Here is a 16,885-nt window from a genome sequence, read left to right as displayed (position 1 = left end):
CAATTAAATATAATGCGAACCGCCCCCTCCTGCTCTAACACGTACCCCTCCAAAATATACTGGTAATAATGTCGGCCTGTGCACAAAATCACGATAGAGCCAGCTTGGGTAGGGGGTATTTGGACACTATCCTTTAATATCTTCGGATTTGAATAGCGCCCTGATTGAAAGTATATGGTACGAGTCACCCCCCCCCCCCCCTATTGATTTCCGGAGGCCAAGTGTCAGGAGAAAAAAATGTCTACATTTCAGAATTTTTTGCTGATGCATCCCCCCCCCTGCCAAAACCCCCCTGGATCCGCCCTTGTATAATGCCCATACTTCGCACCTCTTTCTTAGGTTTGAAGAAGTTTATAATTTTCAGATTGCTTCACATCTTTATGATTATTTTCATAAATTGCTTCCAAAAAATTAAGTTGTGATAACTGTTTCCCTTTGAACCAAGATATTCACTCGTATACTACCCGTTATAGCAATTTCATCTATTTGCAAGGCACATGTACACTAGACATTGCGCTTCCGCTAACTATAGACATATTTACCTACCAGTGTTAATTCTTTTCCACCTTTTTAAAGAAATGACTTGGTTACGTGAACTTTTCTAAAATGGTGTTCACGAGGCACTTAAAAGAAATTTAAGTACAGAAATTTTTCTCTGTGCCAATCTTAATTGTTTTCCTGCCCATAAGAAGCAAGGCAGTACTTATTATCAGTTTACATTGATATTGTTTGTTGAACCCGTATATGAACTACATCTTAAACCCCCTAAGGCCAAAAAAAAAAGTCTCCGGTTTCTGGTATGGAGCTTGCCCAAAAAGTGGTGCGGCGACGCGGCTTTTTTTTTTTTTTTACCTGTTTTTTTTTGCTTCAAATGTCGGCTGATGACTGCAAATGGTGCCCGACTAAACTTATATGGGAGTCCAGAGAGGCCACATAAAGCTTATTCTCGATCATAACCCCATCTAAAAACATGTTAAAATTGTGCAGCAGCAGGATTCCAGTCAAACCAGTGAGTTTGGCGGTTTTGAGACATCATCTTTCATTGAAAAAAATTAAATTTTGCCGACGCGCATGGCTACGGCGACGCGCGCACATACCAGAAACCGGAGACTTTTTGGGGGGGCCTAAACGAACTACATCTTATTTTAAGTTATGCTTGTTGATTCATTGCTATTATTTACTTTTTCTGTAATTCTGACAGCATCTTGGGTGCTTTTCTACAGAAGGTTTTGTCCTTCTCTCAGATGTCACCCGATCATTATTCTACTCTTATACAACATTTTGTATAACCTATTTCGTTTATTCTATCATTTTGTGGAACATTTTTTTGTATAAATGGAAATTACAACAAACCAACATACGTTATCAATAAGGATCTGTACTGATGACGTCACACTTTGTTTACTTGTGCGCGTTTCTGTGGTGCTACAAAACCGCCATCCCCACCACTGGCTCCAATTAAAAAGCACGTGTAAACAATGTGTGATGTCATCAGTACGGAGGCTTATGGGCATCACTCTGGTTTTCCTTTTTCGTCTCCAAGGGGCGGGACAGGATAACCCGGGTAAGGTGGCGGTTGATCATCCCAGCGGCCTTCGTAGAAATTGGCGGGAGGAGCACTGGGCGGTGGTGGACTCATGGTGGCGTTCTGCATTGGCATCGGCCGTGGCGGTGGCGGTGGCGGTGGCGGGTGGTAAGTCACTTCGTTGACTGCGGAAGGGTCGCATTGCCCTGGCCGGGAACCTGCAAAATATGAACGGGTTGGCGAACACTAAGCAAAATATTAAAGAGGTTTGAAGTTTCCAAGACTACAGAATGGTAATGTAAAGTTCCTTGGATGTTATTCGATAAAGCCATTTCGGTTGGCTTATCCAGCGACCGGGGAGGGGGGGGGGGGAGGATTGCATGCCCCGCGACATTTTTCTTCTTGTTTTAAGGAAACGCGCAAGCACCTCACAACCGCTACACGAGTATCCTAATAAAAAACCCTCTGGCGGTCCTCCACCCTCTCCTCCTCCTTAGCCTCCCCAGCCCCGCCTTAGTAAATCCCCCCCCCCCGGCGAGATTTTTTTTCACATGGGCCAAATCCCGAGAAAGGAACTTAAAATATTGCATCAAGGTTTGCGGCACGATGGCACCTGAATCATTAGCCGCGTCATATAGTACAGGCATTATGTGAAAAATTAAGGGGTAACCTCAAACAAATTGCAACAGAAACCATTTAAAAAGGTTATTACTCAGAAAAATCTCCTCTATAACATATGCGGCCATTTTGGATATATGCAAATTAGGCATATTTCCACCACCTCGATTTTTTAAGACTTTTAGTACGTCATTCTAGGGACCTTATAGAAATGCACTGTGGCGAAAAAAATTATGTTGCAATTTGTTTGAGGTCAAACCTTATATTGCCTGTACTAATACACGCGCCAAGAGAAACGATTGAACCAATAATTGCCCTATAAAAATGCCACATCAAAATCTGATGGGGGTCCGCTCATAAGTCCGACGCCTCATAGGTCCGACGCCTCATAAGTCCTACGCCTCAAAGGTCCGACGCCTCATAGCCCGACGCCTCGTAAGTCCGACAAATTAAACGCCTCGTTTTTCCGACGTCGGACTTATGAGGCGTCGGACTTATCAGGCGTCGGACCTATGAGGTGGAATAAATAAATTTTATGCCTCATAAGTCTGACGCCTCATTAGTCCGAAATTTCGGACTTATGACGCGTCGGACTTATGATACGGCCCCGCCCCATCTGATGCATTGGCTTATAACGAGTTTCATCTGTTATGGGCGATTCAAAATGGTGTCCAAACTTCGCAATTTCGTTTCATACACTTTACCCAGTTTCGAACTATTAACGTTGGTTGCGGGTTCTATAGGCCGGGTTTTTTTTTTTTGGAAAGATTGGCGCCATTTTATATGGGCTGACTCAAGCGCATGTAATTAATTGAAGCCGTGGTTGGCAACATAAAATTACGTTTCCAAAAAGTCCCCATAACGCCCTTAATACATGGTAAAGAAGCATGTTCAGGAATTGTGTTGTAGCTTTGTTGATAATGTTATATTTCCAACAATCAAATCGTATTTTGGTTATCTGTAATAACTCTTCTTCATATTTGCAGTGTTGGGCCTTCCATAGTTTTGCAAGCCGTGGTTGGCAAAATGTACAGTTTGCCAACCAAGCGTAGAAAGGCATATTAATGTTGCTTTCGGGTGTATGTTGTTCATAAATTGTCACATTTTCTTTTTTCCCCTCTCATCACCCACCCCACCGTACCCGTGCAGTTCTCATCCAGTCAAATAAAAACAAGGTGATTTTTTTTTTTATAATCGTTACCTCTAGGACCCCGTCCCTATATCTGCATCTACATTTACGCAGGTACTCAGCAAAGTCCAATTCTGCATGTAAATAAGTTTAAGACTTTCCAAACCAGGGAAAGTTCGCGCAAGAACTATTGTTGACCATTGGTTAACCATAGTTCGACTAAAGTTAGCCCGACCTCTGTCTAGTCGACGGTGATTGACCACGCTAGTCGACTATTCGGAACCAGCCTATTGGGGCTTGTAGCGGCCAAACTCAGATAGATTTCTTATTTTTGTTTTGCCAAGTGAGGGCGCTGTTGCGGGAATACGGCAGCTAAGCAAAAAGCAACATGGCTTCAGCTCAATGACTACAGAGTTTGCAACTCGTGGAATTCTTCGCCCAAAGCATTAACTGGCCAAGGTTTATTAAACGGTTGGTTACTCTTAAATAATTTATATCAATGATCCAGTAATTAATGTGAGATTTAGTGATATTTTGTAAGCCTAAAAGATGTACAAATATACATGTATTTTCCACGCATGTTATTTTGGATCTTGTTAATAAGCACATGTACAAGTATCATACAGGGTGTACATAAACCCTTCTTGCATTTAGGTCATGGTCGATAAACTCATCTGTCCTTGTACATTGTAGGGCCTACACACATGTATACGTGTATTTAGCCTTTAGTTTGGACATTTGTGTGCAAGTATTTAGAGTACATGTACATGTAAAAGATATGTAATTCAGTCAGCTGATTCTGTTAATTAGGTTACACAAACTCTGGATTATTACTTGTAACACACACATTTTATTTTCCATTTTATTTATTATAGTCAATCTGTGCCTATACCTGAGCCCACAAGTGTACGACTACCAAAACTGTCAGAAGTCGGACAATAAAATCATCTGGATCTGCGCACAGCATATTTTCGTTAAATCTTTGGCAGATTCAGGGCTGGTTGCATCGCTGGTAACCAAAAGCTGCGCGCATTCACGACGACACTTTGCGACGACACTTAGTCTGGTTCCCAGACCAAAATATTCTGACTATTCCTGATGAATCTTAGGTCAGGTAGCCTCCGGTAATACATTGTATTACAATTTACGTCACGTGACTAAAACGGGAGGAATTCCTCTTTTTCCGAAAATTTCCGAAGTTTGCCAAATTTGTTTCGTCGACAATCGGATAGCGCCCGAGTATTTCCGAGTATAATATAGGTTTAATTAACTGCAAATTGCTTATTAAATTCAACATAAGTCAATGATATCTTACAGAAACATCAAACTGTATGATCATAACTGTATGATATTATATGAAGCAAGTGATTTATTTTAAAATTTGATCAGAACATTAAAAGCTAAAAGTGATGAAGCGAAATCAGAAACGAAGCCGAGCTTCGAAAAATGGCCATCAATGTCATCATGTTTATTTTTTAGCCACGGAGGCTGCCTGACCTACAATTTAGACGTGAGCGTCGGGAATAATTGTCAGGTCTGGGAACCAGACTACGACGACACTTTGACCAGCGTTTGATTATAGAGACGTTCGCAGGTTGCTATTAGTGCGCATGCGTAAGGTACGTCACAAATCAACCACTAGTCAACTAATGGTCCCTGCCCGAACTTGGCCCCAGCTGACTAATGATGAAACTCTATAAAGTGACATTCTAAAAAAATTCTGATATCATGAACAGCTGGTAATGACACCTTAAATTCTTGGTTAAATTTTGTGGAAAAAAAGGCGCGCAGGACCGGGCTTTTATTTATGAGGGAAATTACGGGGTAAAAGACGACGACAACCTGAAAACACGCTTGAAACAAGACTGCGACAGTGCCGAAAACAAATGAAAGCTTGATGCTGAAAAAAGATAATAATAATACATTTTGAAAAATATATACCAGCCAATCACGATCGGGCTTTCAATGTGACGTGACCGCTTCACGCGTGTTCTACTGCCAAAAATTGGAATGTTAAAATGTTCTCCCTATAATTTTTATGTCCTTGACGAAATGATAAAACAAATCCTTGGCCAAAGTAATGAAAGATTCCCAAGGCTGAAAACCCTATTAGAAGTTTCAAAATTGAGCGGAAGAAAAACAGTGAGTGTCTTGTAACGTTATAGGAACGGTGTCCTAAAACTATAACGATTTTCCACTTTTCCCTTTGCTACCATCAGGATACATTTCCGTTTAGTTCAATTTCTCCGCTCGCCTTTTATAAATTGATCTTACCATACGCCGCTGGTCTTTGACGAGTGCGTTGCCGTCTGATGAAAGCCCATATGATCGCGGCGAAGAACAAACAACTCAATATACCGCTGGCTACTAGGACAATAGTGTAGGTCGAGCTTTATAGCGAGAGGAAAAGAGAGAAAACGAAGTTATAAATGGTGGCACAAGAAGTGAAAATTATTTCATTTTTTTTCTTTGTCGTTCGTCACGGTGTTCTTGCACACTCATCCAGGCTGGGGGGGGGGGGGGGGGGGAGGGGGGGTCAACATCCCCAGCTCTGTCCCGAATGTTGTTTCATAGACATTCATTAAATATAATGCGTCCCCCCCCCCCCGCTCTGACACCCCAATAGAATCATACTGGTTACAATGTCGTTTTGAACTTTATTTTCTTAAAACATGAGAATAATATAGAATTAGAAAAAAAGAAAAGGTGAATTCGAACGTCATGAAATTCGAACTTTATTTCCCTTAAAAAAAATCCTCCAAAGCCTCAGATTGAAAAGGAAAAAATGGGTAAAAACGGTGAGTGGGGAGCAGCTCAACAACCATATAATCCGGATGTAGTTTTGCAAAAAATAATTAAAACATTGATACAACATGCACTGGAAAGATTCTTACCGAATGATAGTCCAAGAACTGAGAGCAAGAAAATGCAGACAATTATTTTATCGGCAGCCATTTTGGTTGGCACCCTACTTAGCTCGTGTCAAGTTCGTCTCATATACCGTCGCTTTGCTCACGAAGTGACAAAACCTCAAAATTTGACAAAAGTTCATTCTGAGATAATCGCATTTGAAGTTATTCATTTTTTCAAAAGACATTTTCGACCACTTTGCAGTAACAGAATTCGGAAGTTGTTGCATTGTCCGATAGGATATGATTTGCTCTTTGTTAATTCATAGTTGTTTGTTAAAAATAGTTGGTTATTAAACAGTAATTCATTAATAAAACTTTTCTGCACTTCGTGAGAACATCAATATTTTGGGTACCATATTTTACCAATTACTTTGTACACAGTTTTTGTCACTTTGTGGGATCATGAATCGCAGAGGCTTTACTTATTTTGTACTTTTTTCGACGCAACAAACTTGTTAATTTTGCGCGTCACGACAGTTGAGCGAGGGCGCGTGTGTTCTTTTTCAACTTCGTTCGCGCGCGCGTGTATGCTCCCATCCTGCCGCGTGTTCTGTGTTCTGGCCCTGCTCACGAGCTGACTCTTTGTCACTTCGTGGGAACATGAATCGCGGAGGCTTTACTTATTTGTACTTTTGACGACATTTTGTTACTTTTGCGCGTCATACGATGGGTGAGCACGCGCGCGTCTGTTCTTTTCAACATCGTTCGCACGCGCGTGTATGCTCCCATCCCGCCGCGTGTAAACCAATGTATAATTCCTCCGGCCCTGCTCACGAGGTGACTTTTTGTCACTTCGTGAGAACATTTTACACTTTTTTTACACTTCGTACAAATGAAAATGTCCGATTTTCAGGCTTTTTGTCAATTGTTTGTTTACAATAATTAAGAAAGTAAACAAGATTTTGCCTTGAAACTTGGTCAAATTGTTCCTTGAGACAACTATAATAAAATGGCCAGTAAAACTCAAAATCGAATAATTATCGATTTTCGAGGTTTTTGTCACTTCGTGAGCAAAGCAACGGATTACAGAGACTCAATGTCATATGATTTTATACTCGGCTGGTGGTATGGTATAACACACGTCCAACGAAGAGGCAAAGTTCAGAGCTTCGTGTTTATTCAGTAAATAGCTGTATTATAAATCCACAAACCAAAGAGTTGTCCAGAAAAAAAATAATGTACTTCATAGGTGAGCAACGGGAAGCCATGTAATCCGGATGTTGTTTGGCGGTATGCCTTGTAAGCTGACGCTATAAAAAGCATGGCCTGTACTTGGGCGATTCTGGCTCCATGTTATAGGTCAACCTTTGTTGCTTCAAGAATATACTTACTAAACTAAACTAAATCCCATCATCTTTCATTAAAATGTCCATGAAATGATTTTTTTCAGAGAAACACATTTTGTGCTACTTTCCAGGCCCAGGTTAAGTGTTTCGTAGGCCCTGGGCACCAGTGTTCCGTAGGCCCTACTTCGCCCTAGCCACCAGCACCAAATTTAGCGTACAAACCACTGTACAAATCAAGCTGGGCTAAACTGGTATAGGTCCTAGTTCTAAAAGCCTGTTTGCACCAAGGGCGTCAATCGCTTCTCAAAAGTGTTTGGGGGTGGGGGTGGTACAAACATGCATGTGTATCCTGATGAGAACTAATTCGAGTGCGAAGGCTAAACGGCGTGGGGTTCGGGGGCCGCTTGCACCCGGAAAAAAAATGGATTCTAAACGCTCTGTGGTGCGATCCGAGGAAATTTCTGAAAGAGCTTTAGCAAAAGATCCTCACTTAAACATAATTTTCGAGTTGGGAGTCATTGAATCAGCTATTCTGAGCTACAGAATCAAATGTAGGCTACAATGATTTATTCAGGGACGAAATTAGATGGGGGAACGACATGTCCCCCACCCCCACTGATCGACGCCCAGTTGACACCGTGCTTCAGAACGACAACCTTTACATGTAAATTGTATACGTAGGGCGTAGGCCTGCTGTATGTACAGCGTCAGTTGTTGAAATCGAAAATTCTGAGAGAGACCCTAGAATTTTTAAAAACTGTTCTGTGCGCGTTCGTGGTGTGTGGGTGGCCTATATGTTTATGGCACACTGCGGTATTTTCGTATGCCCCCGTATTTTTCGTAGGCCCCCGAAGTTTTCGTAGGCCTTATAGGCACAGTGTCTATGTGCCTATTGGGTAATCCGGGCCTGCTACTTCCTACTCTTCTTAAAATGTATGGAAACTATTTGACATCTCTGTTTGGTTTATTTAATTCAAAAATGCACTTCTTGAAACATTCAAAATGTTACGAATGGACAACTGAGGGCGCTGTTGCCGCGATGTCATTTCAGGGAGACACTGTTCAGTTGAAGGGTATTGCGTACAAAATGACCCCAAAAATCTGCTCGTTGATAACATTGATGAGAAAGGTTTGCTCATTGGCTTACTGCCATGCTAACACAACAACGAATCAACGAAGAAAAGAAAATTTTCAACAGCAAATTAAAATATCCAAAATTCTGGCAACATTTTGTGCACAAACCAATCGCAACATTTTAATTTATAGTTTCATTTCAACAGGGTAGCCTTTTCAGTTATTCAAACTGCTATTCTTAAGGGCCCTGATTACATTAAAATAAGTTACTGAATAAAAGCAATCAAAGCATTAAACAAAACTAATATTCTTAAATAATAAAATGACAATGTTAAGAGTGTTTTTTTTTTTTTTAAATATTCAGCAACAGCAACATTGAGGTTTTTGCATTAGCAGCATTAAGGTTTCTGCCTAATATGACATCACGATTTTGCTCATGAATATGGAAATTTGCATTAGCACAAAAACCAAAAGGCACCAACACACCCTTTAAACTTAAAATTGACAATAAGTTTAAAATGGAACACAAAGGTGCATTTTCAAGAATTACATTAAAACAATTTCATTTCATGGGCCCTTCACGTGTGATGCTAATTGTATAGAATCAACTTAGTCCCCAGGGTGTCGAGCAGTGCGTGCCCACCACTACCTGCTCTCTCACCCTGGTATTGGATCATTTGCATGTGCAAGATTTTTGAACACGTATGCAAATGAGGAATAGTCTGGTGCCTGCCTGTGCGTTACATTGGCGTTTGTTTTTGTATGCGGTGTCTGGGGTAAAACAGATTCAATTCGTCGCATTTAAAAAACAAACAAAATTGTTATGATCTTATCGAGACACCATGCAGTGTCACAGTTCATATTAATATGAACAAATTGGAAAGGAAATCAGTATTTTCGAGAAGGCGTGGACGTTATCGCGAAAACATGTACTGCACATTGTGAATAACAACACCAAGTACACGATACAAATCCATTACTAGCCAATTGCGGTATCGAATCAGGATACAGGAAGAAAGTTTCCTATCCAGGGCTTGCTATTGGAAACGAGGTTGGAAATAAAGTAAGCACTGGGGACGAGGTTGGTATAGAATGTCTTTTATCCCACAGTGGCTGAGTGGCTTTCACTTACCTCCATCCACTTTCAAAGTCATCATCAGGCTGTGGCTTGCCATCGGGCTCATCGGGCTTAGAGATTAAGTCATATGTACTTTTGTCGCAACACCATTTATCGGTGCCAAAGCTGGTCGTGCAGCAGTAGGTTTCATCAGGGTCATCCGCCCAGTTATCAGGTCTTGGGCAGTCAAATGCCTCCACGTAGTCACCGAACGGGTCCGTGTACCCTGGGCAACGATCGCCTAAAATAGAATAATTTATATTATTTTTAATTTGGAAATAAAGCAAAACAAAGCAAAAATGAATACCAACTGGATATATGCACCACTGTTTCGAAATTTCAGTTATACTGGGTAAATAATATTGTTCCCCTCAAAAAAGCTACTGAGCCACGTTGTACTTGCGCAACATAATTCTTTCCATTATACTTTTTACAAAATTTTTGTCTGTTGACATGAAAAAAATCAAAATGTTCCACACATGCCCGTAGCATAAATTTTCTGTTTAAGTATCTCATCGTCTAATGCCCTGTGCACATCTAATCTAGCTCACCTAATACTAACGTCAACTAAATGAAAATCGACATTAAATACGGACGAGAATTCAAACATTGAGACAACATGCACTGGAAAGATTCTTACCGAATGATAGTCCGAGAACTGAGAGCAAGAAAATGCAGACAATTTTTTTATCGGCAGCCATTTTGGTTAACACCCCACATAGCTCGTCTAAAGTTCATCTCATATTACAGAGACTTAATGTCATATGATTTTATACTCGGCTGGTGGTATAACACACGTCAAACGAAGAGGCAAAGTTCAAAGTCTCTTCTGTATTCAGAGCTACGTGTAGTATTCAGTAAATAGCTGCATTATGAATCCACAAACCAAAGAGTTATTCCCAGAAACGGGAAACGAATTGTCACACGCCCTCATCGATGAGCTCACAATCGCCAGGCCGCGATTTTTTTCCGAAAGGGATCTCACAATATGGTGAAGAGTACGCTTAATTTCACGTCGTTATGCATATTTATAGATATCAAGTGCTTTAGAAAATTATTTATTATGATATGGAATAATGGTAGGCCTACATGTATTTGAATCACCGACAGTAGGCAGTGGATCCTAATCAGGTGATCCGAGTTCCAATCCCCGTGAGCGGTTTTCGCTTCTTATTTTTTTCTAATAACTAAAGTGAGGAAGGAACATTTCTCACAAGACGTAAAGCATATGTTGGGCTTGTTTTGTCGAGAACAAGGCCTAAGAAACGCATGTAATGGACCAATCAGGAGATGGGAAACCCGAACCGTTTGGGAGGGGGGGGGGGGTGGGGGAATCGCCGCCAGGTCACACCGATCCAATCACTCCAGGCTGCAGCGGTACGTGTAATTGTTTTTTTCCTAGGAGGGTTAGGGGCAATGTCATGAATAATTCAGTTTTTCCTTTGAATCATTGCTAGACTTAGGTTCTCGTTCTATTTTCCCCTTAATTTAAAATTATCTCAGTGATAAATTTGGAGAAGAAAAATAGCTGATGAAAATGAGCAGCGACGACGTGGATTCGAACCAGGGATCTTTGTATCCATAGCTCATCTCGCTATCCACTAGGCTACTGTGTGGTAGCTCGACGACAACCGTTCTTTAAAATGCTTTAATGTATTTGTAGAGAATCCCTGGGACGGGGTGGGGTTGGGTGATGAGGTAGTACTAGTGTGGTTGTATAACTGAATGGTGAAGAGCTCTGGGTCTGGCTAAATGGGTGATTGGGAGGGCAACACGGGCACGCAGGTCCTAGTGAACAGGTGACGCTTGAGAAGTTAGTTTCCTTGCCTCAGGCTCAATGACTGCCATTTATTCTTGCCAACCTGCCAGCCCAGCTGCCAATTCTCACTGTGTGAGAATTCGGCAGTGAGGTCAAAAATACAAAGAATACAAATTACAAAAAGCACGCACATGTCAGTGCTATACAGGTATAAAATTACAATAAACGTGTACATGTAGATCTATTTCCCCAAGTTAAATAAACAATCTGCATGAAATAAGAATTACCTCAGGCAATGCTGAACATAAAGGAGCAGGCTCACATTTACACATGCTGGCCAGGCACACTCATACATACTATCAACCACTTTCATACATACCAGTCCTCAATGAACAGGAAGAGCCATTATTTGTGGGTTATTATTCCCTAAATGTTAACCTTAGATAATCATAGTACATGTACTGGAATCTGACAATGCGCAATAAGACCCATGTTAAATTATACATGAACATAAATACGTACGTAACGTTATACACAATGACATGGGAATATCACGCGTGCGCGCACCACGCCGTCACATTTTGCACGTGAACGCGTGTATGCCTATACTACACGCACAATGTTCGCTAAACTCTCCACAACGAGCTAACACTTTGGAGCCCCAAACCTACATTTATATCTTATCAAAAGTTTACTTTAATGCCTCCAGTATTATCTATGAACACTAGCGGACACATCCTAATGCCATATTGGGTAGCGTGCAGTTTGCAAACAAATGATATTTCAATTCAAAAACGAGCTTCAAAAGTTGACAACGTACCTGTGTGAGAATTCGGCAGTGAGGTGCCGGTCAAGGGTTACGCAAGGCACAGGTCACGTACATAATAAGGGGCGTGGCTTAACTACATGTAAACACTACGTGCATATCATACGCACACTCTACAACTCTTTCCCGCCTAGGGAGGCATCGCCCTCGATGCCTGGAGGCAACTTTCTGGCAAGAATTGGCAGTTAACGGCAAGATTAACACAAACGTCCCAATACCTTTAACACTAAATAACTCGGAACGACTTTAACAGTTATTCAAAGCTCCAGGAGCTTAACACTAGATAACATGGATAACTTTAACATTTCTTCTAAGTGAATTAGCTTAACACTAAGTTACAGGGATCAACTTTAACAATTCTTCTAAGTGAAGTAGCTTAACACTAAGTTACAGGGATCAACTTTAACAATTCTTCTAAGTGAAAAAGATGTACTCTACAACTTAAGTCTATCTGGGGGCTTGTTCCGAGTGGCACGAACTGGATAGCGAGATCTGCTCGCATCATGTGTCCCGGTACCAGCATCTGAAGGAATCTCCCCACAAGTAACATCTGCATCTGCCACCTCGTGGGTGGAACTAACGTCTGAGTTGGCGTTGCCAAGCAACAAGGGGAAGTCTACTGGTTCGCCACGGACTGGTGCAGTGGTCGTTGGATACAGAACATGGCCAGTCGACCTATGCAGGGATTCCTCCCCTGAAGAAGAGTCATCATCGCTCCCACTTGTGAAAGACTGATGAGCAGGTCCCTCCAACAACCAAGGGCAATGCTTCAGGTCACTGCGATTGAGAACTTTCTCCTTGCCCAAGTGGTTCCTAACAACGTAGACTGGACCGTCCGGGAAAGGACGACGAACAACTAAGTAGGGATCCTGCTCCCAGTAGTCCTGAATCTTGGCACGACCTTTATGACTACGACAACGGACCAGGACATACTGTCCAACATCAAGGGGCCGCTCAAAAACCTTGGCAGCTCTTACAGCCTTTCTTGCTTGGATAGCTTTCTCGTTGTTTCCCCTGGCAATCCTCCTCGCCGTTTGCAAGTGTGACTGGTGGCGACGCATGTAGTCTCCCATATCACCAGCATGTAGGGCTTTCCCGCCTACGTCTGTACTCAGTGGGAAGCGTCCATTTCTCCCAAACATTAGGAAAAATGGATCCACTCCCGTTGTCGCATGTCTTGTGTTGTTATACGCATAGACCAATGCTGGCAGATATTCAGGCCACCTCTTCTTCTTGTGTTCCGGGAGTGCGGCAAGCATGTTATGCAAGGTCCGATTATATCTTTCACATTGGCCATTACCAGCAGGGTGATAAGGCGTAGTATGACTCTGCTGTATTCCGTACATCTGGCCTAGACTAGATACAACCTGGGACTCGAAGTTACGCCCACGGTCAGAATGTAGGCGGAGAAGGCATCCGAAGGAGAAGAACACATTGGAGACCAAGGCCTTGGCAACTGTTGAAGCCTTCTGGTCCTTCGTGGGGATCGCCCACACATACTTGGTGAAGACGTCTGTTACCACCAAGACGTTCTCATGGCCACTACTAGAAGCTTCCAAGAGGGTGTAATCCATTGCCAAGACTTCCAGTGGGGCAGTTGCTGCCAATGTTCCAAATGGCGGCCGGGTCTGTCGAGTTGGAGCCTTGCTGACTGCACAGCGTTTGCATTTCCAGTCCTTGGCAGCCTTCTCCATGTTGTGCCAGTGGAACCGATCCCAGAGGAGTTGGAAGGTTCGCTTTGGTCCAAAGTGCCCTGCTTCGTCATGGAACCTAACAAGAGTCTCCTCTTGGAGAGCATCAGGGAGCACAAGTTGGAACAAAACTTGGTGAGTAGCTGGAGATACCACTTTCCTTCGCAAAAGACCATCTTGCATGGATAGCCGCTTCCAGTCACGCAAGAGAGCCACAGCCTCCTTGGAAACGGTTGCTCGTTCACCATGTGTAGGTTGCACCCCTCTTGCAACGAAATGGATAACGCTCTTCAGTGTGGAGTCGTCCTGCTGAAAAGCTGCTATCTGCTCCACCGGGCGGCCAGGGAGGCAAGAGATACCGCCTATCTGACATGCTTCTATGTGGTCGCGGACCGAGACTGGGACAGCTGTCTGGGACGGATGCCAATCTAGGGAAACATTGATTGTCGCACTTGATACAGGGGCGGTACAGTCCAGCGGATTTTCCGCCGGAGTACCTTCACAACTTCCGAATTCCGCCCGTCTCGATAGAAAGTCAGGAACTTGATTGGCCTTTCCTGGTCTGTATACCAGGTCATAGTTGTATGCACTCATCTGCAAGACCCATCTCATCTCCGTGCAACCCAAGCGAGCCTTGTCAAGGAACAGAAGAGGTTGGTGATCTGGTGCCCAAGGTAGCGAACTTCTGGTTGCAGCAGATGACATTTGGCCGGCTTTAATTTTAGCCCATGCTCAGAAAGCCTCCTGAATACCCTGTCTAAGTGCGCCATGTGGGAATCAAAGTCCGGCGAGTAGACAATCACGTCATCAAGATATATCAGGACATTGTCATGGTTCTGGTCCCCAAGGCACCTCTGCATAAGCCGTTGAAATGTGGCTGGGGCATTAGTAAGGACAAAGGCCCAGAAATTACCCACTCGCGATCCCTGCTTTTTGCAGCAAACGTGGTCAAGTCGACGATGCCCTATAGCTTCTCCTGAAAAAAAAATGAACCCCTAGTAATTCCCCTTGAATCATCTTAAATCAGTTGTTTTGCAAGTTGCCTCAAAAATTTAAGTCGAAAGTCATTTTCTAGCTAGGCCTCCAAGGATTTTCAGTTGACGGCCTGTAAGCAAATACTACTCGAACGAACATCCTAAGGACAAAGTATCACAACAACAGTTTCTCTTGCAGTGACGTAAGTACGGGGGGGGCGCAATTACAAAAGTCTTGATTAGAAAAGCTATATTGTATACTGTTGAAAGCTAGATTTCATTTGCCTTTTATAACTTTCCCTGGAAAAGTTAATGACCCCCCGTGCTTCTTCAAGTTTGTCCGTAGTTACGCCGCTGCTCTAGCAATCTCCCGATAACATCTGACGTCTCGTCTCATGGGCATGGTACACAGGGTAACCCTTCACAAACCCTCAGTTGACTGTGTCGTAAAGCTCGAATGGGCCTATACTTTCACTTTTGTGCGGTACCAACATGTATTCCGTGATCTAGGCCCTATATGTAGCCCCTGCTCTCAATGTAGCCCCAACCCTGTATCTCAATGTAGTCCCTGCCCGAAATGTAGCCCCAACCCCGTACCTCAAGTCAACGTAGCCCTAGCCCTACATGTAGCCTAACCCCATGGGCGTCGCCAGGAATTCATAGGGGAGCAGAACGCTCACCTTGTACTTTCTCTATATCATTTCAATTTATCATTTTTTCGAGGGTGGCCAGCGAAACTCATTTTGTTTTTGTTTTATTAAAAACAAGAAAAACAAATCAACAAAGAAGCAAAACGGTAATAAGATGGGTAAGATATCTATTTTCTCTAATCAAAATGATATACTGCTTTCAAACGTTGTTAAAGTCATGCTGCACCCAAAATTAATTCCCATTTTCTCAGAAGAAATTGAACAATCCTTTTATTAAAAGAAGGGGTTTGCCCCCTTGTTTCTGGCAGTGGCTGCAATTGCGTCGCAGCATAAGGTGCTACATAATGGATCTTATATTTCTCATGAACTTCATATACCTGTCTTTAATAACAGACATAATATCCAGCGCCTTGAGTACCTATTTATTGGTAGATGCGTGCGGTATATAAGATTAATTTACTTTGTAAAGACAATTTAAAACTAATGTCGATGACACTGAATACGCGAACACATTCAGGAAATGTAAAAGTTCTATAGGCGGTTTCGCAGTCATTTTGTTTGGTAAAGCACTGAGGTTAACCGAAAATACTCTTTGTACTTTTTCAAACCTTGACGGACAGGTATCAATTGAGCTGAAACTTTCATAAGTTAGTTTTTATATGCGGCCTAGTTAACAGGGGCGGATCTCCAGGAAACGGGGGGGGGGGTGTTGATATGAAGTTGGAGGGATATGGGATGAGTGAAGCGTGCTTTCTCCTAAATTCTAAGGCAATTTAAGAATAAAATGAGAAACTCTAGCATTCCATTGATTATGTCTGGCCCTATTTTACTGGTTTTCGTAACATTACTTAGCGGATTATAATGTGAGGGGGGTTGCGAACCCGCCCCCATGCTTAATGTCCTAGCAATTTTTGCTTCAAGCAATACAAATATGCATACAAAGTTTCCCATGTGTGGTGAACAAAACGCATTTGCTACTGAGCTGTAATGAGAATCTTGCGTAGTCTGATTACACGAATAATGAACCTCTAGATCTGTACTGATGACGTCACACTCTGTTTGCTTGTGTGCTTTTCTATGGGGCTACAAAACTGTCCTCCCCACTCGGCACCCCTAGAAGCACACGTGTAAACAATTTGTGACGTCATCAGCTCAGAGGCTTATTAAGTTGTGACGTCATCAGTACAGAGGTTTATTAAGTAATAAGCCTCTGTACTGATGTCGTCACACTTTGTTTACATGTGCAATTATGGGGCTACGACTACGAAACCGTCGTCCCCACCAAGCTTCCATAGAAATACACACATGTAAACAATGTGTGACG

This window comes from Patiria miniata, unplaced genomic scaffold, assembly GCF_015706575.1.
Source record: "Patiria miniata isolate m_02_andy unplaced genomic scaffold, ASM1570657v1 HiC_scaffold_5, whole genome shotgun sequence".
Lineage (NCBI taxonomy): Eukaryota > Metazoa > Echinodermata > Asteroidea > Valvatida > Asterinidae > Patiria > Patiria miniata.
This window is presented reverse-complemented; position numbering follows the sequence as displayed.